General features: G+C 41.3%; 1 protein-coding gene across 6 annotated transcripts in view; it reads right to left on the bottom strand.

Annotated features, from left to right (window-relative positions):
- The window catches only part of LOC146548621 (uncharacterized), a 73,824-nt gene that overhangs the window by 46,260 nt on the left and 420 nt on the right, over positions 1-27,144 (bottom strand). The gene's annotated exons all lie outside the window — the stretch shown is intronic.

Raw genomic sequence — 27,144 nt, 5'->3', positions numbered from 1 at the left:
TAAGTGACTTATGCTCTCCGTTTGTCTAGCCAAATGTGGACACTTCTGTCTCCAGAAACTGAGATGGCAACAGGAAAAATATTGCAGACTGACGGTAGCACGGAGCAGGTATTCTATCTTCTCTTGAAAATGTTTAATCAGCAGCAAATAATTCTAATATGATAACACAGCTGGTGCATTTCATTCAGCATCTAGCGGGTGAACCATGATGGTGGTGAAATTACAGTTAGAAGAGTAAATGTTGAATTAAAGGGGAGAAAACTTTCAGCAGCACGCAGCGCTGCTCACTCGCTCAGCTGTTCTGGGTCTGATGTTAGCGGGCACTGAGAAATCGATTTCTGAACACAGAGAGAGAACAAGGCAGTGTGGCAATCAGAGAAAGAACGAGTTGGAGCTGCTGTAGCTGTTTTATTTAGATCGCAAACAAACTTTGAAGTGAAACATCATCATTACAAACACTGGTTCTCCTTTCTGTGAAACACCTCATGTATCTGAATCTATAGGATAACTAAAGCAGAAGAAATGCTATGCAGTCTCTCTCCATCAAAGGTGACTTTAACCAACTCTAAATACGACCACTACTTGTATAAATGCAGGTGCTGATGTGAAATCCCACCAAGAACGCACAACATTTGAATGAGACCAGACTGATATTAACGCTAGATGAAACTCAGACAACAAAAAGCCACTTTAGCTCATTGTTTTCCTGCTCCTGCCCATTTCCATCATCTACTTGGTGACTAAGAGGCAAACTAAAGAGTCATTTATCTCAGGACCCTGTTTTCTTCGCCATAACAACAGTATAAAGCTGTAAGCATCTCTACATGTCATTACAAAGGATTTGGTGGGTTTCCCATCACTTGCGAGAAAAAGTGCTGGCATATTTGAATCTATAAACCCTTCTCTGTCTAAGCTACAGAATTACCAGCGACGTGGCTTAGACACTCTGCAGAATGATCCAGACATCAGCACGGTTGTATCGACTGAAAGAAAATGACGAAGCCGGCATGTTATTCTACTGAAAAGCTGGTATTCGTATGTCATGCTGTATATTCTGCATGTTAAGCTGTATTTGTTGCAGCTTTTTCATATTTATAAATAGCTGCTACCAGGTTTCTTCTGTATATTAGATTATTCTCACTGACACTTCCTGATGTCATGGATTTTAAAAATGTTTCAACAAACAGCACCTCTGACGTTGATACATGTGCCCATTGTCATCATTTATGTAAAACTTATTGTGACGCGGCTAATGATTATTTCTGCCGTTGGTTAATCTGCTGTTTATTTTCTCTATTACTCAGCTGATCTCTTAAAATATCAGACACAAGTGAAGCATAGCCGCTGAACTTTCAGTTTACAAACGCAACACAGAGTTGAAATGCTGAATTTAAGCAGTGTTTACAAAACTGTTACCGGTCATCAGAATGATCAAACTGCAGATTCATTTTCTGTTGACTCTCTGACGTATAATCAGGCTCCCAAATTCTAATTTATTCTGCTCAAACTCGAAATCTTAACCGCTGTGCTGCAGTAGATCCACCCAACAAACAGGCGTTGAATCCATTTGTGTAATTATGTAACTGGTTTTACTAAAACAGCGAGGCAATGGATGCTAAATCTTTTGCCGAGCATTGTACTTGGTAATTAACCTGACTCCGAGTCTGATTATGAATTACACAGTGTGGAGCTGCAGCGTGATGTTTGCTTGTTAGCCTGTGAAACATGCAGCCCGGCGCCTCTGAGGTTTGGTACAGTATGTGTGAGGCTACTGACCTTTGAGGAAAAGGTTGTTTCTGTTTGTGCACGTACCCAAACTCTGCAGCGGAGTCGAACAAAAGCAAATGACCATCAGATACAAAACGAGCCGCCTTCTTCTTCATGACCTTCGGTGTCGTTCATAGATTTGTGTTACAGCAGCTACCACCATTGATGAACCCCCATAGCTGCTGTTCTTCATATCTACAAAGGCCATGTTTTTGTTAACTGTGATAATCAGTTTTGTTTTAATTAGGAAATAATCAGCAGTGGATAATTAGGATTGGAAAACAATATTCATTCGTTTGCATTTGTTACAAGTCACACAAATAGCAGGGGAGTAAATAAGCGTGTAGATGAGAAGAAAACAATTAAACTGAACTTTTAAAAGATTGTTATTTTTAAACAAACGATTCACAGATGAATAAAAACAATCCATTTACAGCTTATATTTCCTGCCCTGCAAAGCAGCTCTATTTGTTTGTTGTTTGTTCATTTATACTGAATCTTGAAGTCCTTACAAAGCTCCTGCTGCTTGTTCCTCAGGCTATTCTTCTGTAGTCTGAAGATTACAAAGGCATCGGTGTAGATGTTGATGCTGCTGTGCCTAATCTGTTTGGCAACAAAGCAGGTCTCAAGGAAATGAATCGGAGACGTCAGTGGATGACAGAGAAGTGCCGTCTGCCAAAAGCTCTACTGCAGCTGCACGCTTCATTTAGCCAAGAACAGTTTTTACTTCAGTCAATCTGCTGCAGTCTTGGCAGCACATTTCTGTTCTTTTTTTTTTACTTTTAAACTAATGAAATATGCTCATATGAAAGAGATATTTAGGCCATTTTATTTAATTAGTCTTCAAAGCTGCAGCAGAACAGATTTTTATCCAGAAATATACCCAATAAATCAGCAGTAAATAACTGAAGAGGAGAGACAGCTGATCGGGAAACCCCGGCGCCGCTCGCTGCAGGTACAATTCAAAGAAAACTGGGATTTAAATGCAAACGTTCAAATTGTCTTTAATTTCTCTGCAGAAAACAAACTATAACATATCTCCATGTGAGACTATTATGCCAAGAACATGCCAACAAATAACTACACGTGCCAATGAAACCACTTGCAGGTGATTCATTGCAAAGACACCTGCTAAATGTCTAAAGCAGGATATTGTATATTAGGTAGCAAGTAAACAGGCGGTCCTTGAAGTTGAAGTACTGGAAGCAGGTAACTGGCTGTGGACTAGAGAACTAAGCAAGTGCATTTATACTATGAATTGATTAGTACTCACTAAAACAAGACTAAGGAAGCCACAAAAGTGAAAGTGGTGCTCACGGTGGTCACGGCCACTCAAGGCTCACTTATGCGAAAGGGGAGCAAACATGGTAATGAATCCCCAATGCATGGCCAAAAAGCATCTGCAGTGAACACATGACCATCAGGTTTTTCTTTTATATCACATGGAAGGCCACGTGAGTGTGCATCAGTTGCCTTTGGAAGAGAAGAGAAGCCAGGAAAGGCATCACCACCGGTAATGGTCTGCTGGAAAACACTGGGTCCAAGCTTTCTTTGACATCTGCCAGCTATCTAAACATTGGTGCAGCCCACATAGACCCTTTCGTTCCAATAATATGATGCCAGTGCCCTCTTTCAGCACAATAATGAGTCCTGCCTCACCATAAACATAGCTCAACAATAGATTGAGGAACAAAGATTTCTTAATGGTGTCACATCTAGTTGGTACAAGGCTTCTCTGACCTTTTTGTGATGATGGATGATGTGCAAGATAATGTTAGCCCTCCACAATAACCTCTGATTTCTGTTATGTGCAACAGTGAAACACAAAAGGATTATGGTCAGTGTAAACAAAGAGTGGAGAACCAAATAAAGAGATGTTCGATCTCTGTGTCAAAGGCACCAGTGATCTAGCTTTAGCACATAGGCTGCTGAATCCCCCCTCTATGCAATCCTGAACACAAGAACAGAGAAAGAAATCAGGTTTATTAACATTACTGTCAGAACAAAAACAGTGTGTTACGTCAGAAAGGGGGAGTTTGAAGACTTTGTGCTATGGATGATTTGAGCACTCAATCTCTTTCTGCTCCAAAGAACTTTCAGTACCATTCAAACAGCATGCTGCTTGATTGGGACATACATCAATGTCATGTCCTAATACAGTGTGTGTGTTGGCACATTTGAACATTGATGGCACATCTTTGAGTGTCAGTGTGTTTTCTGCTCAGCAGTGAACCAGAATATGTCCATCATTATTGATCAACACGTAACCAACAACAGCAGACAACCAAAACTAAAGCAACGCAACCTATTTCACCTCTTTACTGTGCGTGACAACTTACAACCTCAGTAGTTTCATCTGCAAACGCTGAGATTTATGTTTCCTGTCTAGAGTACAAATGACAAAGTCATTCAATATCACTCGGTTTTCTTTTGATAGCACAAAGGTACTTAGTCTCAAGGCTGGAAACAACACAGACTCTTAGACTGATGGTTTTCCATTAACCGTTTTGCTACTCTGGAAGCATCATGGTGCTCAAACAGCAACTTCATAGAACATAACTGTGAACAGACACCAAGAACCCCTGTGGGCACATGGGCTTGTTGGTCTAGGAGTGTTTTTAAACCTAGGGTTCGAGAGGTCCTGGGTTCAAATCCCAGATGAGCCCACACTTCTGACATACCCCACTGAAATGTGATGTAGTACATAACATATTCTGTTGCCCAGTCTTTGCTATAAAGAGCCCCTAAAAGCAAAGATATGGAACTAAACTCAGCATTGTTTCTGTTTTTCCAGTATCAGTTAGAGAAAAAACACTGTATACTGTTCTTGCTGTCCTTTAGGGTTGTCTTTGTGTATAAAAATCAATGAGTGCAGCTTTAACGTCACCATTTAAAAGAAGAAAAAAAAACTGAGATGGTGAAAAACCACCGAGGGAGGAGAAGATGAAGAGAGTGAAGGGGTGGATTTATGCTACAAAGTGGTTTAACTGCTCCATGAGGACTAATGAAGCTAAATTGCACCACAGGGACACAGGTGGGAGAGGAAAGCGTGGGAGCAGGGAGGGCTGATGTAGGACTTCACGGCACAGCCCGGGAGACGTTACAATAAACACAAAGATCACTTAACGGAGGATTTTCTCAATAGTCTCTAAAAGGCCAACACTTTGCAAAAGTTTATGATATAAATGACTCTTTAATTAGACCAACAAACCATGGAGGGTGCATTTTATAAGCCTATCACCTCAGCTTACACACGCTTGTCACTTAACAGGTGAAGCACAGCAGCTTTACTGTGCAAGGACTGTGTGTGTTTCTTACCTGCACATAGAAATGTTTTTGAACTTGGATGCACACACGGCATCACCCACACATAAAACAGGTCACTTAACAGGTTTAACCTTGTAGCTTCCAACTGGCCATTAGAGGACACTTGGTTGTGTGGATGAACTCTCTGATGTATTTATTTCTGTGTTATGTCAAGGATTTTCTTCATGCCCGTTAGCCGTCTCTCTAATAACTTGTCACAAAGGTCAGATAAATTTAATTTGGTATCCATTCACTTCATGATGTTTTCTAGTCTCGCAGTCTCCTCCTGAGGATGCCCCTTGAGCCTGATATTAGGCAAAGTTGTCAACTCATACACAGAGTTTCCTTCCTCAGTCTGACATTGCCTCCACTCTGACTGATACCCATGGGAGATGGGAAGAATATATTGTCTTGTATCTAATGTCGTCTTAGGTTAACATTGACTGTAGGAATGCCAACATACTGACTTTTAAGACTAAAAGCAGTTCAGCATTCTTCTCAATCTGTACAGCAGCAGTGCTTCAGGCCCAGTGAAAACAAACAAGCACAAGACGATTAAAATCACTGTGACAGCATACCGCGTGACATGAGAGTTAGCCCATGGTGCTAGTAAGTACCCAAATAGCCAATATAGAATTGAGTTTTTACATATCTAAGTATAGAAAGCAAGAAAGGAGGGAAGCAAGGCTTGGCAAGTGTGAAATCTGAAATGTGCTCTTGGAACAATAAAGGCAACATTGAATCTTGATGTAATCACAGAAGCTATCGGTCTAATATCCCTAAAGTGGAATGAGAGAGAGTAAAGAGAAGGAATCGCTGTAATTTATGGAAAATAGAAAGAAAAGGAGGAAGAACAAGGGAAGGTCAGGCTTAAGTGTCACCAGGAAGTCAGGGGTGGGAGAGAAGGCAGAAAGGGAACAAAAAGGTAAGAGTAATGTGAAGGTGACCAACCGGGCAGAAAAGAGGACACTACACTTGAACACAAATACACACAAGCACAGACTCTAGCACACACACATACACAATCTGTCTAAGGAAGGTAGGTATTGTGAGACCGGGCAACAATAGGTCCTGACAGCTCTCTCTGGCAGACCATCGCCTGTCTCCTGCTATCGCTCTGGGTATTGTGTGTGTGTGTGTGTGTGTGTGTGTGTGTGTGTGTGTGTGTGTGTGTGTGTGTGTGTGTGTGTGTGTGTGTGAGGTGACACACGGACTGTGACAATGATCCGAAGTGAAGTCTGGAGTCTGACTCACCTCCGCTTCAGTGGCGGACGCTCTGAGCCGACACCAAACACTGAGGGAGTCCTGCTCACTACAGCTCGTCGGTCGGGGTAATACCTTCATCCATCCATCCGTTCATTCTTCTGTCTGACTCCGTGTGTGCGTGCGTGCATGTTTAGTATTTCATTAGACGTCTGGGCCACCCCAAATTCCCAGAGGACCTGGAGGTTTCCATGATGCCTCTCATAAGGACAAACCTCACAAACCTCACCTTACATGTAGTAAATATAACGTCGTGTATTAAAAACAGCCAGTGGTTATTTTCTGTACATTTAAAACGCATTAGTTGTACTTGTTTCATGTATTTATGACTGACAAAAAAACATTCCATTTCATTTAGTACTAAAATTATTTCGTCGATATCTGATTTAAACATTTGACATAAATATTTTTTGTGGTCTTTTTTTTTATTTACATTTTCTCCATGCAAGCGCTTGGAAAAAATACATAAACATCTCATCTTTATTTAAAGCTGGTGATAAAATATAATAACCTAGAAGGTCATCCATGATACAAGGGCGTGCAGGTAACAGATGCAGGTGTGTTATCCACAGATGGTACAGGACGGACATAGTCACTGTGATGTCACCCATTGGTTAGTGAAGTTATGAAGCCTTGATAATTCTCACCATTACCTTCTCTCTTTTTATTAAACTAGATGTGACGAGTAACACGTGGGATACATGCTTATTAACAGCTTTCCAATCACACGTTCTTAGCCGAGAGTGTATCATGGATAAATAAAATCTACAAAATGTACCTAATGTTATTCACTATCAACCTAAATAAATGCGCTCATCAGGAAAGTCTATGTTTTCCCCGTAGACGTCTACAGGAGTGGAAGTAGCGGTCACAGGAGGCGCCCCCTGCTGGGCTTTAAAAGAATTTAGGTTTAAGGTATTTCCACATTGGCTTCCTTTTCTGACCTGGAAACTCCATCCATCGTTTTTACTGCATGAACAGACAATAAATCACATTAATAACAGTGCTACTGTATCTATGTTGCCAAAATGAGTCCTAAAAATCTAAAGATTTGGTTAGTTTTTGTTTATTTCTTGTTCATTTTCTTCCAGAGTGCAAAACTATTGAGATTAAGAAGAGAGTGTCTTGGGCCTACAACAATAGAAAGAAACTGAGAGACGTTGCATGTTCATAGGCTACCAACATGTCAGTCAAGGTAAAGCATAGCCAGGTTTATGATCCCCCTGAACACTGACTGGGTCCGGTGGAGTCAGCCCCTGCTGGTCATTAGAGAAAACGCAGATTATGAATCACCTGGGAAGACCATATATGATAGATAGTGTTGCAGTCCACCACCTCTGTGACAGCAATGATCCATGACTTAATTCACACCTTGGTTTATTTGCCTCCATTTCAAGTTCTTAAGACTACCATGACCTCGATGACTGAGAACCTGGACAGCCACCTGTGCATCACCTGTACTGGACACACCTTGGTGTGAGGAGTATGCTTTAAACTGAGCTCTCTGGTCTCTTTTAAGGGTTGTGGATTCTGCACTTGTAGACTGTAAAATATTTATTTCTTCTTTTATTACTTCTGAGATGTTTTTGCTTGATTTCGATTGCTTTATCCTCATGAGATTTCAACGGTGTCCCAGCTGCTGTAAGCAGTGCTCGCTTGAAACGTAGACTGCATAAATCTGCAGCTGATCAGTTATTGTGTTTGACAGCAGCCTTGTTTTTACAGCCAGAGACTCGTTTTAAAGGCTTGCGTGATAATCTCAGGTCATTGTAGGTCTCTGTCCTCTTGGAGCTTTTAAATTATTCTGTGTGAGATGCTCAGTGATGTCGTCACAGTGAGTAACACACAAGTGTGCGTCCAGTTACAAGAGCGCAATCCAATTTTATCTTTTACAATCTTCTTAGCCACTAAAGACAATTTCACACACAAGAATGAACTTAGAGTAAATTTGTCTTCATAAGTTGAGCCCACTTTTCCTTAAACTCTTAAAACTAGCATCTCAAATTTATCCAAGAAAGCAGTTTAAGGCAATTCAAGGTCCAGGCCGGTGCCTGAGCAGTTTGGGAGGTTTTATGAAACAAAGACGTGCTTTCTGGTGTTAACTGTAACAAAGAGAACTCAGGGAACTTGTTTTAGTTGTGTTGGTTGTTTGTGTTCCCAGATTTAATGGTGCCATTTCAAGGAAAGCAGGAGTTTTTTTCCTAAATTGGAAATTTCTTTTTGGCAGATGGCTACACACATCAGCAAGATGATAAGAGTAACTTCATACTCACCATCTAATGAACAGTGTTTGACTAAATTAATTCACAGCTAGGGTTTGTGCTGTGGTGGCTCTCAGCAAGAAGGTTTTATTTTATTTAACCTTTATTTAACCGTACGTAACACAATAGGCCACTAGGGTACACTCAGGTCAGAGTGACAAAAATGTTGTCATCAGACATTGAGCCTGAGGATCTGTGCAGATTTCTGCATGCCTGCTAGTTTTTAGTGAATGTGCCGACTCATCCGTGCAGAGTTTGCATTACAATGCACCGATTACACGTGAGCGCCTCATGTGCTCTTCTCTGAATCTTATTTCATGAGAATTCTGTTCTACAAAGTTCAGAAAAAATCCTGCATACCCAAAAACAGAATCATCAAGAAGACTGCAAATCATGCCAGTTGTCTATAAGTGTTAACAGAGATGTAGGGGGCTTGCTCAGTATGACTTTGTGCATTAAAATATACCCGTCCTGGTATCTCCTTAGACTTAATGAAGGTCAAGAAACCAGATTGCAAAGTACGCAGTGATGTAAAGAGCTGCAGCAGAAAGAGTCTAGACAACAAAGTGTGGAAGAGGCATGCATGCAAATAATATCCCCATAATCAAAAACCTTTAAGGATGCAGCTGTTCTTCCTGAGCCTGCGTGGGTTCACCCAGAGTGCTCGTTGGTCGTAGATGTGAATCTTTGGCCCTGTGACGTACACCCCCTCTCACCCAATGTCAGTCGGAGTAGGTTCAACACCCTCCTGCAGACCTGAACTGGAGATGTGGTTGTTACTTCAAAATACATGGACATTTCACCCTGACTCTCCATGAAATTTCTCTGTGAAGAAAAAACCCTGGAAAGTTCTTTCCTATTTCAACTTCCATGTCTACAAAGCCAGGTTTGTAAAGAAATGGCTTCCCCACCATATAAACTGAACTGCCACGCTCTACAACTGTCCACATGGCTTGGATGAGCTGAAACTTAAAATGTGGGGCTATCACCCTACATAATGTTCACCCTGAAACCCATTGTTTTTGTGCTACACCTGTGTCTGATCACCTACCTCACTGTGAGGCCCTGCTTGCAATCTAAGCATCTGTGCCTGCACGGAGTGTTGAAATGTGTTCTTTGTTTATCCTTTATTGGAAAACGTAATCTTTTTTCTCTTTTCCTGAGGAATTACCTCAGTAGGAAGCTGAAACGGTTATACCAGCAGATCTAGTCACACTATAACTTAGATCAGATGTAGATAATGTGATCTAAACGTTGTCCGGATTTCAGGATGTATTTCTCTTTCTCTCTCTGCCTTACAGCTCAGATGATCCTGGGAAATCCGTCAATCACATTATTGACTGGTCACCTCATTCCATGTATCTGTCACCCTTTGACTCGGCAGCAAGATCACACAATCCATCAAATGTGTGCATTTGTGTTTTTCTATGCACACACACACACACTGCTTAGTGCACAGAGCATTCGTCAGTCCGTCTGTCAACAGTGGTATCAAAAAGTCAATATTTTTAGTGTAGGGAGGGATGAGGGCTTTCCTGTGTAAGGTGATACCTCAAACACACCTGACAGAAGAACAAACACAAGGGAGTGTTTGACAGTTTAAAGACCTCTTTGTGTTCATTCACAGGTTCATAATTTTATTTTCAGGGTCCAATGGAAGGTTTAATGTCCACAAAACACATCACGTTTGCCTTTGCGCATCACCTCTCTTCACCCCTTGTGACTTTAGTGCCCCACTTCCAAAAAGCCCACTCTGCTGTGACGGGTTAGCTGCCAGCAAATCCCAGAGGTCAACCATTCACGTTTGAGCCAGAATCTGAAGTCACCGTTACACAATGCAACATGCTTTCATGCAGTGAAACGCAATTACTTCCCAGGTCACTAGTGTTCACATCCGTACCATCTGGGGATGTTAACACAAAGTTAACAAAGATGCACTATTGTGCTGTTGTGTGGCACAAAACACACGTCCTTGTTCTTGTTTCCAATCATTCTTAAAGTTTGAACAATATCTGATTACTTAATTTCTGCATTACATTTTCCACACAGTTCTGGGTTTATTTTGATTAATACTCGAGTCTGACTAATTAAAGACATTTACTCACCAACTCAACAAGCACTGCATATTTACAGAACTTAAAAATATCCTTTTTATAGGAGACTTCATTAAAGTTTGAGTATAATTCAAAGAAAAAAATAAAAACAGGTGATTGTGGAAGTTGCAGCGTAATAAAGAGCGGAGGCAGACAGAAAACACACCAAAAAGAGGAATGACAGTCTGGATCTGGAAACAGGGCAGCCAATATGATTAGCAGACCTTGTTAGGGTACCTGTGTTCCAGTTTATCTTGTATTCCTAACTACCAGCAATAAACCAGCTGAGTTTTTTTAAGTTCATCTTTGCCTCTGCGAGTCTGCGTTTGGGGTCCTTTCTACCAGCCACACAGCAGACGTGACAGACCTACAGAAACCTTCTAACAGTTTGTACTTCCTCTAAATAACCTTCTGAACCTATAAGTGATAAACAGGCCAGACAATATGACCAAGGGAGACACTCCGTGCTATCAAAGTATGTGGAGAGCCAACAGATAAGCTTTAGTGCTTTTCTTGATGGTGTTTTTTGCATAAAAGGACAATGTGTGCTGGGACAGACTCCAGCCTAAACCTGTGACCTTGGCGAGGGGTAAGTGGGTTGATGCAATTAATTAAGAAATGTCTGAGGACGCTTTTGGCTGCTGAAGTCTGCAGTCTGTAAATCTGATCTCTCCTTTACATGTGTGCTGGGATCTCTGTGATATGTATAAATTATGTTTAAATTACATAATTTGAGCTTTAATCACGTTTCTACTGCAGTAAAATTAAATATTTTCTCAATGCAGGTCAAACTGACTCCTTTAATGTGCATAAAACTGCAGCGACAAGGGGGGCCGTGAACGTGAGTGGTGCGCAGTCTACTGACGTCACCTTTTTTGGCATTGAAATTCAAGCTGTTGTCTCTGGATGCCATTTATAAGTTGCTTTTAGTTCCTTTCCAAGCTGCTCGTCACATCTAAAATTCATCTGGCATGGCAGCTTCAGGCTTCCGTGTTGAGGACCGGGAGCAGGAATGTAGCCACTGTGATGCAGATTTAGTTGAGAAAACTGAGAAACGGGCGAGTCAGAAAAAGGCATCACCTTCGTTTTCCATTAGTGGCCTGAATCGATTTAGCTAAAAATAAAACCAGCAGGACTCCACTGTGATCCCACTGCATTCACAGATGACCGCACAGGCCAAGTGTCACATCAGATGCCACTTGCATTATCCAACCTGGGTGTATTTATGTGGAAATCGAGCTGCTGTCTGCCAAACACCGAGTCTGCTCTCTACTCTCGGTCAGAGCGTCTTCCTCTGTCGTTGTTTGCTGCCAGATGAAACAAAGAAACGAAAGCAGAGCAACGGATCACATAACATCTCAGGTTGCACCAGCGTGGACAAACAGAAGACTGTAAATGTATAGATTCCAGGATTAATGTTCCTGTAATATTGATATACACAATGGAAATGTGACGGTAAATCTGTTATATGATCACTGCACACAAATCATCAAGCTACACTTCATGAAACTTTGTGGAGAAGAGGCCCGCAGACAACAGAAGAACCCTTTGAACTTCAGAGTCGAAGGATCCTTTCTTTACAACTGCAAAACAAGACAGCGGCCTTTGCAGAGAGGTGCGGTCCCTGATTGCCACGGTAGTTATCAAATTTCCAGACCGACATGCCATTAAATGTTTCTAATTCCGCAGCAAACCTCAGTAACACTACAATGTTGCTGCTCACTGAGCCGACCAATGCTCCATCGTGGCCATGCTGAAGCAGTAAAATCTGTTAATTAAGGGCGTCACAGTGGAAACGTGAGCAAAATATTCATGATGCTCACTCAGAGGTGACTCGGTCTCTGAAATCTCCACATTTTTGTTTCCACAGCTCTGCTCATTAAAAGTGTGCAAAGTGGAGTCTTTCTAATGAATTGAACTCCTTACTAATAATGCTGATCTCTGTGAACTAATTGTGGATATGAATATGAAAGCCAGCGTACCCTTTGTCGTCTACTCCTGAGTTCTGTTGACCAATCACGTTTGACATGCTGATAAAAAGTCCACGTGCAAAGAAAAAGAGAGAGAGATTCCAAGTTTGGCCTTATAGAAGTTAGTTTTAATTAACTTATCCACTGATTGGTGGCTTCATCTTTCTACAATGAGAGAATGTTTGTATATTGTCGGTGATTTTAACATACACACTTGCTGTAAGGATGACTCATTTGCTAAAGACTTCCTTGCCTTAACGGACTCTTTTAACCTGGCTCAGTGGGTTAATGACCCAACGCATGTTAAAGGACATACTTTGGACTTGGTTTTCTCATATGGTCTGGACATTTGTATCAAGGATATAAGTGACGCTGGGATCTCGGATCATTTCCCAGTTATATTTGATACTGGCTTATGCACTAATGAACTACATCCTGCGGCTCCCCTTCGCCTAATGCTGAAGCGATGTCAAACTTCTCTATGTCTTTCTTGGATTCTGCATCTGTCACTCTCGACTGTTGTTCTTTTCACTCGGTTGATGACTGTGCTAATTCCTTCCTATCGCTGATTTCTTCAATCCTTGATACTGTTGCCCCCATTAAGATGAAGCGCCCTAGAACCTACTCTCAGTGTTGGCTTAATGACACTACGCGCGCCTTACGTCGCGTGTGTCGGCACGCTGAGAGAAGGTGGAAAAAAGATAAACTTCAGGTTTCCCATGACATGCTACGGACTAGCCGCTTAAAATTCCAAAGTGCTGCTAAAACGGCCAAAGCGTCCTTCTTGTCCAAAATCATCCTGGCCAATGACCATAACCCCCGTACCTTATTTAAAATTTTTAACTCTGTGGTTAACCCTTCCCCGGACATGCCTTTAATTCATTCTCAGGGTCTTTGTGAGCGATTTCAAACTCACTTTTTAAAAAAGGTCTCATCTCTTAAGTCCTCCCTTCCCCCTGCTTTATATCCTCTCCCCATTCCTGAGTGCATTTCAACTTTCCACCAGTTTGAGCCTGTGTCACTTTTGACTCTTAAGCGGCTAGTTGCTCAAATGAATAACACCAATACTGTGCTTGACATTCTTCCATCTCGTTTAGCTAAGGACTGTTTTGATGTAATCGGACCTAGTATCCTATTTCTTATGAACTTTTCCTTGCTCTCAGGCTGTGTTCCTTTGTCCTTTAAGCATGCTGTAGTCCACCCGATTCTTAAAAAAAGAAATTCTGACTGTTATGACCTTTCAAACTATAGACCGATCTCTAAGCTTTCGTTCTTGTCCAAGATCCTGGAGAGACTAGTTCTCTCCCAACTCCAGGCGTACTTGGACACGAACAATATTGCTGAGAAATTTCAATCTGCCTTTAAGCCATTGCATAGCACTGAAACAGCGTTGGTTAGAGTTCTTAATGATATTCTTGTAATCACTGATACTGGACGCTCTATGGTCCTAGTTTTACTGGACCTCTCTTCGGCCTTTGATATGGTAGACCATAACATTTTATTACTAAGACTTGAGCACACTGTGGGTATTAGAGGCACTGCCCTCGACTGGTTTAAATCATACCTCGCTGATAGATCCTTATCAGTTCACTTAGGCACCTTCTCCTCTTCCTCCGCTCCGGTCTGTTGTGGTGTGCCTCAAGGATCAGTTTTAGGCCCTATTCTCTTCTCATTGTATTTGCTCCCTCTAGGCGCAATCTTTGAAAAATACAATATCGCCTTCCACTGTTATGCCGATGACATACAGATCTATTTTGAACTTACTGACGACCTTGCTGTGTCCCTGCACTACTTTCAAGAATGCATGCGGGAGGTCAAAGAATGGTTCCTGAGTAATTCCCTCGTTTTAAATGATAAGAAGACTGAGATTGTGGTGTTCAACAGTAAAATCCCTCGTGCCCAACTCTGTGCTGCCCTGGGTTCCTTTGCTAGTTTTTCTTGTGACTATGTCAGTAACTTGGGTGTACTGCTGGATAGCTCGCTCAAACTCGATAAGCAAGTGTCTGCTGTAGTGAGATCTAGCTTCCACCAACTGCGCCTTATCTCTAAGGCTAGGCATTATATTCCGCATGAGGACCTGGAGAAGCTTATTCACGCTTTTGTGACCTCCAGGTTGGATTATTGTAACTCCTTGTACTATGGTCTTCCCTCTTCTCTTCTTCTTAAACTGCAAACAGTCCAAAATGCAGCAGCCCGCCTTTTGACTGGTACCAGAAAATTTTGCCATATTACCCCTGTCCTAGCTAGCCTGCATTGGCTGCCCATAAAGTACCGTATTCAATTTAAAATATTACTCCTTACCTTCAAAACTATTAATAAATTAGCGCCAAGTTATCTTAGTGAACTTCTCAAACCACATACTCCTGCTAGAACACTCAGATCTGCCACTCAACTACTTCTGACCCAACCCAGATCTCGACTGAAGTCCCGGGGTGACCGTGCGTTTGCTCTGGCTGCCCCGGTACTGTGGAATACCCTTCCTCTCGACCTCCGCGCATCTGATTCCATTGCACTGTTCAAATCACGATTAAAAACCCACTTATTCAATCTTGCCTTTCCCTCTAGTGTCATGGTCGGCTGTGTGGCAGGCAGGCAGGAGTGGTGGACCCAAAATGCAGGATTCTCAGGACACGAGGTTTAGACAGAAAATGCAGCTTTATTGCTGGAGCAGAACATCAAGATAAAATAAAACTCACAAAAGCAAACAAAACTCTAAACAGAGATGCAGGAGGACTGGAAATCCTAAACACGCAGCAAGTGAGGGTGAACAGACGTTAACGATGCGACACCGAGTAGGGGAAGACACAGACACTAAATACAAGAGGTGAACGGAGCAAAGAGGAAACAGCTGGGAGACACGGCTGACGTTGATTACACTGACGAGACAGGGAGAGCACAAAGCTGAACGCACTGACAAAGGACACAGACCTACAAAATAAGACAGGAAGCACACGCCAGACAGAGACAGACTCGTAAACAGGCATAATGACGTCATGGACAAACAGAGGGACATACGGGCAGAGAAGACCAAGCACAGGCAACCTAAACCAAACATAAGGGCAAGATAACAAAACCTAAACCAGACATAATCATCATCGTCATCAACATCATCATCAGATAACTAAAGAATCAGAATATAATTGTAATCAAAACAGTATCACCAGAGAATAACCAATCCATAATGCAAAAATAAACCAAAACATAAGAAACTCAAAATGCTGGGTCGACCCGACCCAGGACCGTGACATCTAGTTAATATTTCTTTTATGATTTTATATCATGCACTTTTATGCTCATTTAAATTCTTGTTTGCTCTGTACCTGTTGCTTTCCTATGTATTAGTGACAGTTATCTGCTTGCATATTTAGTACTTGCTTTGGTCCTATTTCTATTATCCTCCTCCTATACTCTATTTTACTTGTTAAGCACCTTGGCATACCCTTGGTTTTTAAGTGTGCTTTATAAATAAAGTTTATTATTATTATTATTATTATATACGTCAACCTGTATCTCCTCAAACTGAACTAAACTTTGCACAGACATCGTTACACATGCACCGATTATTAGCATCTATATGTTTAAAAAAAGAAAAAGAAAACATTTATTATAAAGTTCCCAGTTCTTTTGATTTTGGTATTTGTCATCCCCCTCTGACAACTTTTGTGTTTATCTCACGTTCAGCGTACGTTGCCAACTTAACAGTCTTTAAAAAAACTTTCCTATGGAATTTTATGGAATGAAGAATCTGAAAAACCACTGCAGGCCTGGTTTGCAATTATAAAATATAATTATAATTTATATAATTAGATTTAAATTGTATACCAATAGTCTAAATATGCAAATTAAAAACAACTAAAGCTTTGAAATAAATGTAGTGCAGCCTCCTTGTGCCCTCCTTTAGGCTCACCCCTGCATGCTGCTGGTCTCACTGCTAGAGAGAAAAAGAGAGAGAGGACGGGTGCATCAAAGTCTACAAGAAATCTATGAAACTTAAAGATATTAAACACGCTTTAATCTGAGCAAACCGGCAATGCACAGCAGCAGCTAAGAAGACTCTTCTTTACCTTTGTGCTTGCTGATGTGGTTGTGTCATAAAGGACTCTTATTGGCTTTTTACTCACAAAGCTTTCACGGCAACTTGCGCTTCTGTTGCTGACTCTTAAAAACATCATCTTTGACTGTGTTCGCAGTCATGGTACCACCTCCACATTTTATAGTGTGCATGCATCTGCTTTTAGTCAAATGTGAATGAAATCCCGTACTGTCCAGCCCTGCACAACCAGAGTCTTCATCCTACTGTTTTACGGGCCACTAACACGAGTCTCTTTTTTGTTATTAGCCTCATAATGTAAAAACAAGCTGCCAACAAAGAAAAAACATCTGATAACCTTTAGCTACAGTTTAGCTTTTATAATTAGCATTTTGAAAACGATCCACTTTTGGAAACAATGACAGTGATAAAATCTTGGCCCGGATGGAGGCTATTGGCTCCAGACAGTGGAGTAGTTAATGGGTTCCCAAATCGAACCTAATTTAACTGATTCTTGCTCCCTTTGTTAAGTCTGACTGAATGACCAAAGCAGGTAAAGCAGTTTCAGAGCAATGCAGCTCAAAAACATCAACAAAAGAAATTAGATATTGGACTTGAGCTGGGTTTTAAATATTGGACTATGATCATTTCCCCCCTTTTTTCTAACTTCCAAGTAACAGAAGTACAAACAGTAAATGTACTAACTGCACACACACGAGCTGTAAGCCAGCTGGCACTGCATGCTGATAGGAAGAGTGTTGCCGTGTGTGGAGTCTCAGCCTCAAACTACGGCTGCCAACTCTGGCACTTTCATGCACCAGCTCACACTCACAGTAAGTATGAGGGAACTGCAAAGCCACTCCATAATGGAAAACCACAGATCCATGGATTATATAGATCTCCTCGAAGTGCATCATCTGGCATGCATCTGCACTTCATTTCAGCACTGACAGAGGACACCTTTCACATATTTCCAGTTCTGCCCATTAACTTTTTTTTTTTAAATCCTGCATCAAAATGTTAATTGGAAAACATGCAAACCTAAAACTTTCTAAGGCTCTGCCCCTCTCTCTCTTTAGTTTACCCAGGTTTCACGCTGCCTTTGGCCACTTTTTAACAACCTCCTCGAACTCACGAGATGTGTTTGAAAGGTTCAGAGCATTTCTAAACTGTTCTGAGACCCGAGGAGGGGACATCTGACACAAAGAGACACCTTTCTTTCATCACCGTTCGAAAACAAAGATGACTCACAACCAAACTTTGTCCTCCTACCTACCATTAAGTTCCAGTTTAAGGGGCACTGTTGTGACAGGGGAGGAGATCCAGCATGAATCAAATGAGCAGATCTAAAAATGACAGGAGCACTGGGAGTGGTCTGGAGCTTCTCAAGGGGAAAACCTTGAAGGGATTAGTGCCAGATTTACGTCAAATTTAGTTTTGTTATTTTTCATGCCCCAGGTGATTGAATCCTATGTGGCTTTCTGAAAACCTTCACAAAATTGTGGAATCACCTCACTTCTGTTTTCTTTGTATAAAAAAACAGCTATTTTTTTTTCTTTAATAGTTATCCTGGCATCATAACCATCAAACAAAATGAATTCTGTTTAATTAATGGATTTCCCGTTGCTAATTTGTGCTTCATCATTAAAGATCACTTTCATCCAAACACAGCACACAAGCTTGTCTTGGTTCTCTTTAGCTCATTGTTACCTTGATTTTTTTTTGTTTAACTATTAGTGTTGGTTTGAATTTGGCTTTCCTGACCGTGAATCTGAATTTCAGCTAGTTTGTTGCAGTTCTGTCACAAACTCTGATTCCTGTTTCTGCACTTTTCTTTTGCTGTTTATTTTCTTTTGCTGTCTATTTTTCAGGTCATATTTATTCAGGCTTTATGTCCAGACTCTTTGCCCATGTGTTTTGCTTTCATAACCTTCTCACTTTGTTTTCATGCAATGAATATTTTAGGCAAAGCTTATGAGAAACAACTGAAATCTTTTCTCGGATTTTCTACCTGAAAGATTTGTATAATCCTTTGAGTTGTTTCAGCTGGCAGCCCTCTTGTTGGGGCCATGCTTTCCTTCAATCAGCCAGGTGCAGCCACTCATTGAGGCCTGCAAACACTTTCTTTTATTTGCAAACCTTTTTGGATATTTAGCTTTGTCCTGGTACTAGTTTGCATATTACAAGGTGATCCAGTATATTATATGTCCCTCTACTTGATATAATTAAATTTTTTTGGATGTTTCCTGAAGCCAGAATGTTGAGCTATTAAACAAAAAAAATGTCTTATATCTGTGGTTTGATTATTTGCTACAAAGTAAAACAGGTGATGTCTTGATGCATTCTCAATCATCCAGCAAAGTAAATCTCCAAAAGTTGATTCTGTTCATCTTGACATAGCGTTTTCAGTGGGACTAATGTAATGCTAAATTAGTGTTGCTTTGTCTGTGCAGGTATTGTTCAGTGGGTTTAGGAAAGCTTCCAGCAGAAAACAGATGCTTCCATTTTTTGCTTGTAAGAGCAAAAATTACTGCAGTGAGATAAAAGCAGGACGGGTGAAAAGAAGAACGGCTTTAAAAGTTAAAGAGTTTTTAGACGTGATACTTTGACACGCCACATCAAAGTGTTTATCTGTACATACATACTGTGACAGAAAAGCACCAACATAAAATCTGAAATTTTTGCAATGCTCAAAACAACAAGTGCCAAGTGCTGATCTGCCTCAATGTGATGGTGACCAGCACCTGTGATATTCAGTTTCCTGCATCCAGCTCCAAGTGCACTTCACTGTCAGTGCAATTATTGTAAACAAGAAAGCAGTAACAGTGAAATGCATCCAGCCTTAAACAGTCTCTGTTCTGCTCTGCCTTTTGTCAGCCTCTGGTCTGGATTTAGGTGGAGAGCTGCTGGTTCAAGAAAGAAACCGCTCCGAGCTGTTCCTCCCATCAAAAAGGCTCAGGCTCATTTCTCATGATGGCAGATGGTGGACAAATTGAAAGGTGAAAAATAACCAACATGTTTGATCTGTTCTGGAAGGTAGAAGGTGAACGTAACATGTCTGCTTTTGCCACTTTCACTTTGAATTTCGAGGCATTAGCAGTAATTTGATGCTGCTCAGAGGCAACTCTCTTCCACACATTTGCTGTAAATGTATCCTAAACTACAAGCCAAAGCATCAGCCAACACTCAGTCCCATTTACAACTTCAAAAACTGGCATTTGCCGTCCAAAATGGGTCCACGACTCAGTTGCTGCTCTTTGTAGCTGGAAATCAGACGTGTGAGTAAACATTTATTCAGTGTTATGCTGCGGTGATGAAAGTGGTTTATCAAACTCTTACCTCGAACAAATGTCCTGATTGACAAAGTCTTTTAACTGCACCTTAAAGATACCTTAAAGCACCTCCTCTTCAAGGAAACCACATTTTAATCCTTCCATTGTTACCTATTTTAAGAGTATTTCTAAACCATTACAACTCCACCACCAGACTGCTCCGCTGATATGGGACAGAATGGACCCATTTTTCTTGCCAAATTCAAACATCACAGCAGAAATTGAGATTAATCAGATCAGGCAACATTTTTCAAACTCTAGTCTCTGTTTCCTGTTCTTAGTTAACAGGATAGGCATCTGATATGCTCTTCTGCTGCTATAGCAACCACTTCAACTTCCTATCACCACTGGCCATTTTCCTCTGACCTCTGAATTTCTCTTTTTTTAGACTAGTCTCTGTAAACCTAGCTGGCTGTGTGGGAAAATTCCAGTACATCAGTAGTTTCTGAAAAAGTCAGATCAGCCCACCTGACAACAACAATCATGTCACATGAAATCACCTGTCTTCTCCATCCTGATGCTAAATTTAAACCCCCAGAGGTCATTTTGACCATGTGTGTCTAAATGCACTCAGTCATGTGATTAACTTTGCATTAACAAATAGCTGAACAGTTGTTAGATGCACCTAACCTAGAGTGGATGTCCAAAATATGACGCATGGACTGAAGAAGGTCATGATATTGATGCTTTTCTAGACTTTAGCTGCATGTAGTGGCATTAACGTAGAGCAACATGTTAGAAATACTAATTAATTTGAATTTCTCTTTTGGATTGTGTTTCATAGCTTCTCTGCATAGTGAATTTTTTTATTTAGGAGGGCGCCAGTAATGTGAAGGCTCAGCAATTTGGAGCCCAAACAAAAGATAACGTTGTATTTCCTTTACATCGGTTTTCTTCCATCTAAGACAGAGAGGCATTGTGTTAAAATTGTTCCTGTTTTTCCCCAAACTGCTATTTTAGGGTCTAAACTAGAGTCTAATGCTTACAGAGGTTGATTGAGTTTTTTAGCTGACTTTGTTTGTCATTGGAAAAATCCCTGAAAATAAGGGCTCAGCACAAAAGTGATTTTTATTCCTTTTAAAGATTTTTCCACAGCCTTGATTCCATCATCTGCCATGCAAAGCTTGGTTTGAAAGTCTCTCTTCAAGGCTTAAATTAAAAATTTAGTAAAACATTTCCTTAAACCAGTGTATTTAGCCTTACACTACTAACCCAGTTTGCAGCTTTTGATTTAGTTTTCCATGTAAAGTGGTCTTAAATCTACTGTGGTGACAATTTATGGATGTGAAGCGCATCAGCCAGACGACGCCTCGATCCTCTGATGCGAGATCGATTTTATTAGTGCAAGTTTCTGCAGAACGTCTTTCTGGGCCTGATTGGAGAGTTTGGATATAGAGATCCTGCAGTATGCCTGAGAGCCTTTCTGTGTGACTGTCCTGCTGTCTGAGTGATGACTGTTAAACATCAGCTCTAGTGTTGCTGGAGGATAATTGAGTGTAATGACAGGCGGTGATGCTTTGGTTAAATGGCACTCTGCAGGAAACACACAGCTGAGTGATGAAAGGCTTAAGCACGATGATACTGCGGCCTCATGTCTTATTTTCTTTTCTGCAGATCACCTGACAGAAGCTCAGAGTCAAGGGTGAAAAGTGAATGTGACACAAAGGAACACAGAGAGCAAGCTGTTGACCCATATTTACTGTAACATTTTCCCTCCTCTCCCTCCCTCCGTCTCTGATTGACCTCCCTCTTTTACCCCGGATCTATTTTTAGCAGCCGCCGCTCTCACTCAGGCCGAATATAAGAATAGATGTTCCTCACAAGTAACGCAGCAGGAAATATTCTGCAGGCAATAATTTGGAGGGAGGGGAGGGCTGTCCAATCACCCTGACCGATTTAACAAGCTCTGTCATGCAGCGTGTCTCTTCTAGGTCCCATCACTTTTCATTCAACCCTCCAGTCTGATTTTTAGAAGCATTCTGATCCTTTAAAGAAAATAAATAATGTGATACGACAGTAAAACTATCCTGATGGTGTTCATCATGGGGCTCTTAGAAGACTGTTTTTGCCTGCTTTGATGCATCGTTTGTTTTTGTTTTTTTTGTTGTTTTTTTTGTTGTCCTCTGTGGGCTGCATCATTATTATTACTATTATTATACACTGTAATACATATTAGGTGGTAAGCATCGTTGGGCAACCTTATTTTTTAAAGTTAACTTGTTGCATTGCAAGATTCCTGCCATTAAAAACTAATCAGCCACATTATAACATTAACTACTAAGAAGGTAACTAATTAGAGCACTTTCAAATGATCAAAAATAAGCAAAAGTTCACATTTACAGTCAGAGAAATACAGTTTTCATGGAGTTCTGTGCAGTTCTGTGAAAGCTAAGTCCACCCTTACTGCCTCCAAAGGAAAGAAGAGGGTATATAGCAGCCTGGTACTGCTAATTAAATGCACTAAATTAACTGATCATCAGTGAGTGTGAGCACCTCTATAAAAGCAGACATATTGGCAGCGTGTTCGTCTGGAGTATTTAGGTGTGTGATAACACAATGCCACAATCGTCCCAGCAAATCCAATCCAAGGTCAGACCATGCAATGCTCAGAGAAACTGCAGAAAACCCAAGAACTACATTTCACACTCCACAGGCTAAAGTTAGTTAAATTCATGACCATACAATTAGAAAAAGACTGAAAAAATGTGGCTTGTTTCAAAGGGCTGTCAGGAGAAAGCCTCTTATCTCTAATAACAACAATGCTGCTCAATTAAGGATTGCAAAGCTACATCCGAACAGAGCACAAGACAAAGGGACAAAGCTCTTTGGACAGACGGAGACTGAACCAAAGTGCTGATGTTTAGTCATAATGTAAAGCACCACAACTGGAGAAAAACAAAACACACAATTCAGCACAAACACCTCATGTCAGGTTGTCAGCAGTTGTGCTTATTTTGCAGCCACAGGACCTGGGCAGCTCACAGTGACTGAGTCAACCATTAACTGCTGTGTGTACCAGAGTAGTGAGGCCATCTGTATGACAGCTAAAACTTGGCTGAAACTAAATCAGCACAATGATCCCGAGCAAAGCAGAAAATATGCAACAGAATGGCTGAAAAAGTAAAGAATCAAGGTGTTGTGCTGACCCAGTCAAAGTCCAGACTGCAACCTCATTGAAATGCTGTAGCAGGACCTTAAGAGCTCATAAATGAATGTCCACACACCTCGATGAACCGAAGCACCGCTGTAAAGAAGAGTGGACTACGTTCTAAGAGACTGAAAGTCAAACAGAAAACAATTGCTTCAAGCCATTACTGCTATAAGTAATAGTGCAAGCTCCTGAATGATGTGATGCACTTAGAAATATGACTAGTTTGATGATGAACTGGTGCCTGTGTAACATTTTTCAGGCATCTGTCTAGTGGGGAAAAACTGTACCCTACTCTGAGTGACAAAGTACAACTGAATAATTAATTCAAAAGTAGTGCATGCAGATTTCAGAATATAAATGGAATGGAATAGTAACAGTGAGCAAAGGAAGGGGAGTTCATTGTATATCTGACAGTGGACTCATTTCTGTGCATGTTCTGCAGGACCGCAGTGCAGCATTCAATAGTGTTGACCACAATATCTTATTAGAGAGATTAGCAAATCCCATAGTTATTAAAGGTACTGTTCTGCAGTGTTTTGAATCATATTTATCTAAAAGATTTGGGGAGTGCAAATCACACACTAAGGTTAACTGTGGAGTTCCACAGGGTTCTGTGCTGGGACCAGTTCTGTTTACAGTATACATGCTTTTCTCGGGGAGTGTGCAGATGATATTCAGCTTTATGTATGTAGGAAGCCAGATGTAAACTGTCTTACTGAATTTGCGCAAGATCTCTACAATGAGACGCATCCCCACTAAGAGCAATGCCTAATAAATTAGTTAATGACTTTATATTTTCTAGGGTGAACTACTGTAATTCATTATTATCAGGCAATGATGCAACAAAAATACTGACAGGAACCAGAAAGAACCACATTTCTCCTTTATTAGCTTCTCTTTGTTGGCTCCCTGGCTTCTTCCTGTTACAAGGGCTTTTTTCCTTCCTGCTGTCACCAAGTGCTTACTTGTAAAGGGTTGTTGATTGTGAAGCGCCTCAAGTGCCTTGAGGTAACGCTCGTTTTGATTTGGCACTACATTAAAAAATAATTGAATTGAATATCTAAGTAACTGTACAGCAAACTGTGCGTACTGAGTCATGGCCAATTGTGCCCCAGTAGAACTTTACATCTACCAACATGTGCAGGGGTACTGTGGTGGTAAGACCAAACCTAAGAAGCAGCAGAAATTAAAATGTCAAAGTCTGAGCTATTGCTTGTTCTGCGCTGGTAAACAATGACAAGGACACAGAAGTGCAATAACAATAACAGTGTTTTTTATTCTGCAAAGAAGCAGCTTTGCTTTCTCTTTTTGATGTACTCAGCAGCTGTGAGCCTCCACCTTTTCCTTCAGTTCTTCAGCGCGCTCGTCCCAACAATGCCGCCACTGTGTCCCTGATCAAGGTCACACAATATTCATCCACAGAAGTTGTTTTATGTCTGTCTCATTGTAGTTTTCCTAGATTAACTCTTTGTTTTAGACTGACTTCCAAAACCTAGTTCCTGTTCAGAGACAGACACCTAATACTTGCAGAGTTGGAAACAAAATTAAATCCCATTAAAGTGGAGATACAGTGAAAGCAAAAATTTCTAAAAACTCTGTTATTGTCAGTGTAGGTTTAGCTCTGATACTTTGCTAAGATATTTTTGGTCTCATTTATCCTCTGCGAACAGTCCCACTTTTTATTGCTTTGTCTCCCCTGCGTGCAGACAGTCAGCTCCAGACCTCACTCTCAGCTCACTCCTCACAGCGTCTGGAGCACACATTTCCAAAAATGAAAATATCAACTGGAGTTAGATAACGTGGCCGGCGCATAGCTAGCATAATGTGCTTTGATCTACTTCTGACACAGCAAATAATAGAGAGAGAAGAAGAGGAAGGGAGGGAGAGAGAATCAGCCAGAGGAGATAAGAAAAAAAAAAACCTAACCACAAAGGGGAACACACCCACTTATGAGACCAAATAAACGCTCCAGGATATTATTTTGGATCTTCACACCACAAGCTTCTGCTCTTCTTCCTTATCATTCCTCACCCACTACAGTCCCTGCCCCAGTCCCTCGCCATCCTTTACCGGCTCTGCTCAATGACAACCAAAGGTCAAATTTTCCTTTATTTAAGTCCTCCAGCACCCTCCATTTGTTTTCATAAAGGAGCTGATGAGGCTGTGATAGTGTAGATAGAGGGAGGGGATCATGGCTCTGGTACAATGTGTGTGTCATCACATATGAGCATGTGAAGGCAGGACACAACAGCTGGATGCTGCACATAATGGGAAATGACAATACACATGCAGAGAGGTGACCACACTTTTCTTTATCAGCAGTTTGGGATATCTTGGGTTGTGGTATTTGTAGTGGAGAGAGACTTTAGTGGCACTGGCATGTGGGAATTTTCACAGAAAGCACCACCTCCTAAACTACAAATGACCACACTACTGCTGCGTGTCTATGCTGTGCTGAAAGTCCTGTATCTGCCTGAACATGTTCACCTTGCACTCCTTCCTGACTGACTTACAATTTAGTTTTAAACTGGCACTGAACATTTAAATGTACAATGAGCACATTTGTACTCTTGTCTCTTTGTAGACCAGTTCCAGACCTTAGGAGCAAGAGCGCTTTCTTTTAACGTTTTAAACACTGAATTTAAAATTTGATTATTGAAGGTTTAGCCGAAATTCACTCTGAGAGACTTATAGTGTCGCGTTGGCTACAAACCACCAAAACATTTTCAGCCAGTAGAAGGAGGTTATGTCATTGGCATAGCTGTAAGTTCTAGTTAGCTAACTGCACGCCCATAACCATCTATAGGGTTCAAGTACCAATGAACCCAAAAAACATTAGCGTCACTAAGGAAGTGGGTAAGTTTGTTCTCTCTTGTGCTGTTTTAATTTCAAGAACACTGGAAAATTGCTAATTTACGATAAGCCAACAATTCCTGGCTAACAGCATCTGATACCAACACTGTGAAACTGAGATAATATTCCAAATGATTTTGATGCAATGATACAAACGAGTCCAAAAAATCGGAAACTGGAGCAAGAAAATTAAAAGTAACAAGAAGGAAGAGTAGCGCACTCTGGAATGATAGTGTAGGGGGCGCTCTAAGCAAAGAAATGGTTTTCCTTTTTTTCCTTGTGATTTCTGGGCAAAAATGTAAAAAGGTGAATCCAGGCTGTTAGAGCCTAAACCTTTGGAAGGGAAAGATCAATGCATAAGGTCAACAGGGGTCCTCACAATGGTGTGTGTGCGCGTGTGTGTAGCATTGACTTCACAGAAATGACCTACATGAGCTGAGCGTTCAGGCGCACACCTGAGTGCGCCGAGCCCGGTTCTGACTCATCCTGCAAGAGTCAATCTCGGAGCTTCCTGTTCATAACTCTCACCGTGTGTGTGTGTGTGTGTGTGTGTGTGTGTGTGTGTGTGTGTGTGAGAGAGAGAGAGAGAGAGAGAGAGAGAGAGAGAGAAACCCGGTATCCACTGCCTGCGTCTTCAATTTATTACGTCGCAGCATGACGCACAGAAGAGGGAGAGTCAAGAGGAGAGGATGGATGGAGGGAGGGAGGGATGGATGGAAGAATGGAAGGAAGGAAAGAAAAGAAGGGGTGAGTAAGAGGGGAAAGTGGAAGAAGGGAGGAGGGGGGAGAGGGGGATTTTGTCAGACACCCAGCATGCAATGACCTTAGTCTTGTGTCAAGGCGGAGGTCTCTCTCTCTCTCTCATCTCTCATACACACACACACACACACACACACACACACACACACTGTCTGCATGCCCAGTGTCATCCATGTGGAGACGAAAAACGTCAAAGCGCATCTTATTCCGCTCACATCTCTGCTGCCTGTCTGTCCTGCCTCTCCCCTCACACACACACACACACACACACACACACACACACGCACACGCACTGAGATGCGATAGTAATCCCTACAGTAAACTGTGCAGACACTACACCCTGAAAACAGACACCTTTA

Source organism: Mchenga conophoros, linkage group LG22, assembly GCF_057382185.1.
Source record: "Mchenga conophoros isolate Kocher_MC1m ecotype Shallow Benthic linkage group LG22, M_conophoros_male_GT1.1, whole genome shotgun sequence".
Taxonomy (NCBI): Eukaryota; Metazoa; Chordata; class Actinopteri; order Cichliformes; family Cichlidae; genus Mchenga; species Mchenga conophoros.
This window is presented reverse-complemented; position numbering and strand designations above follow the sequence as displayed.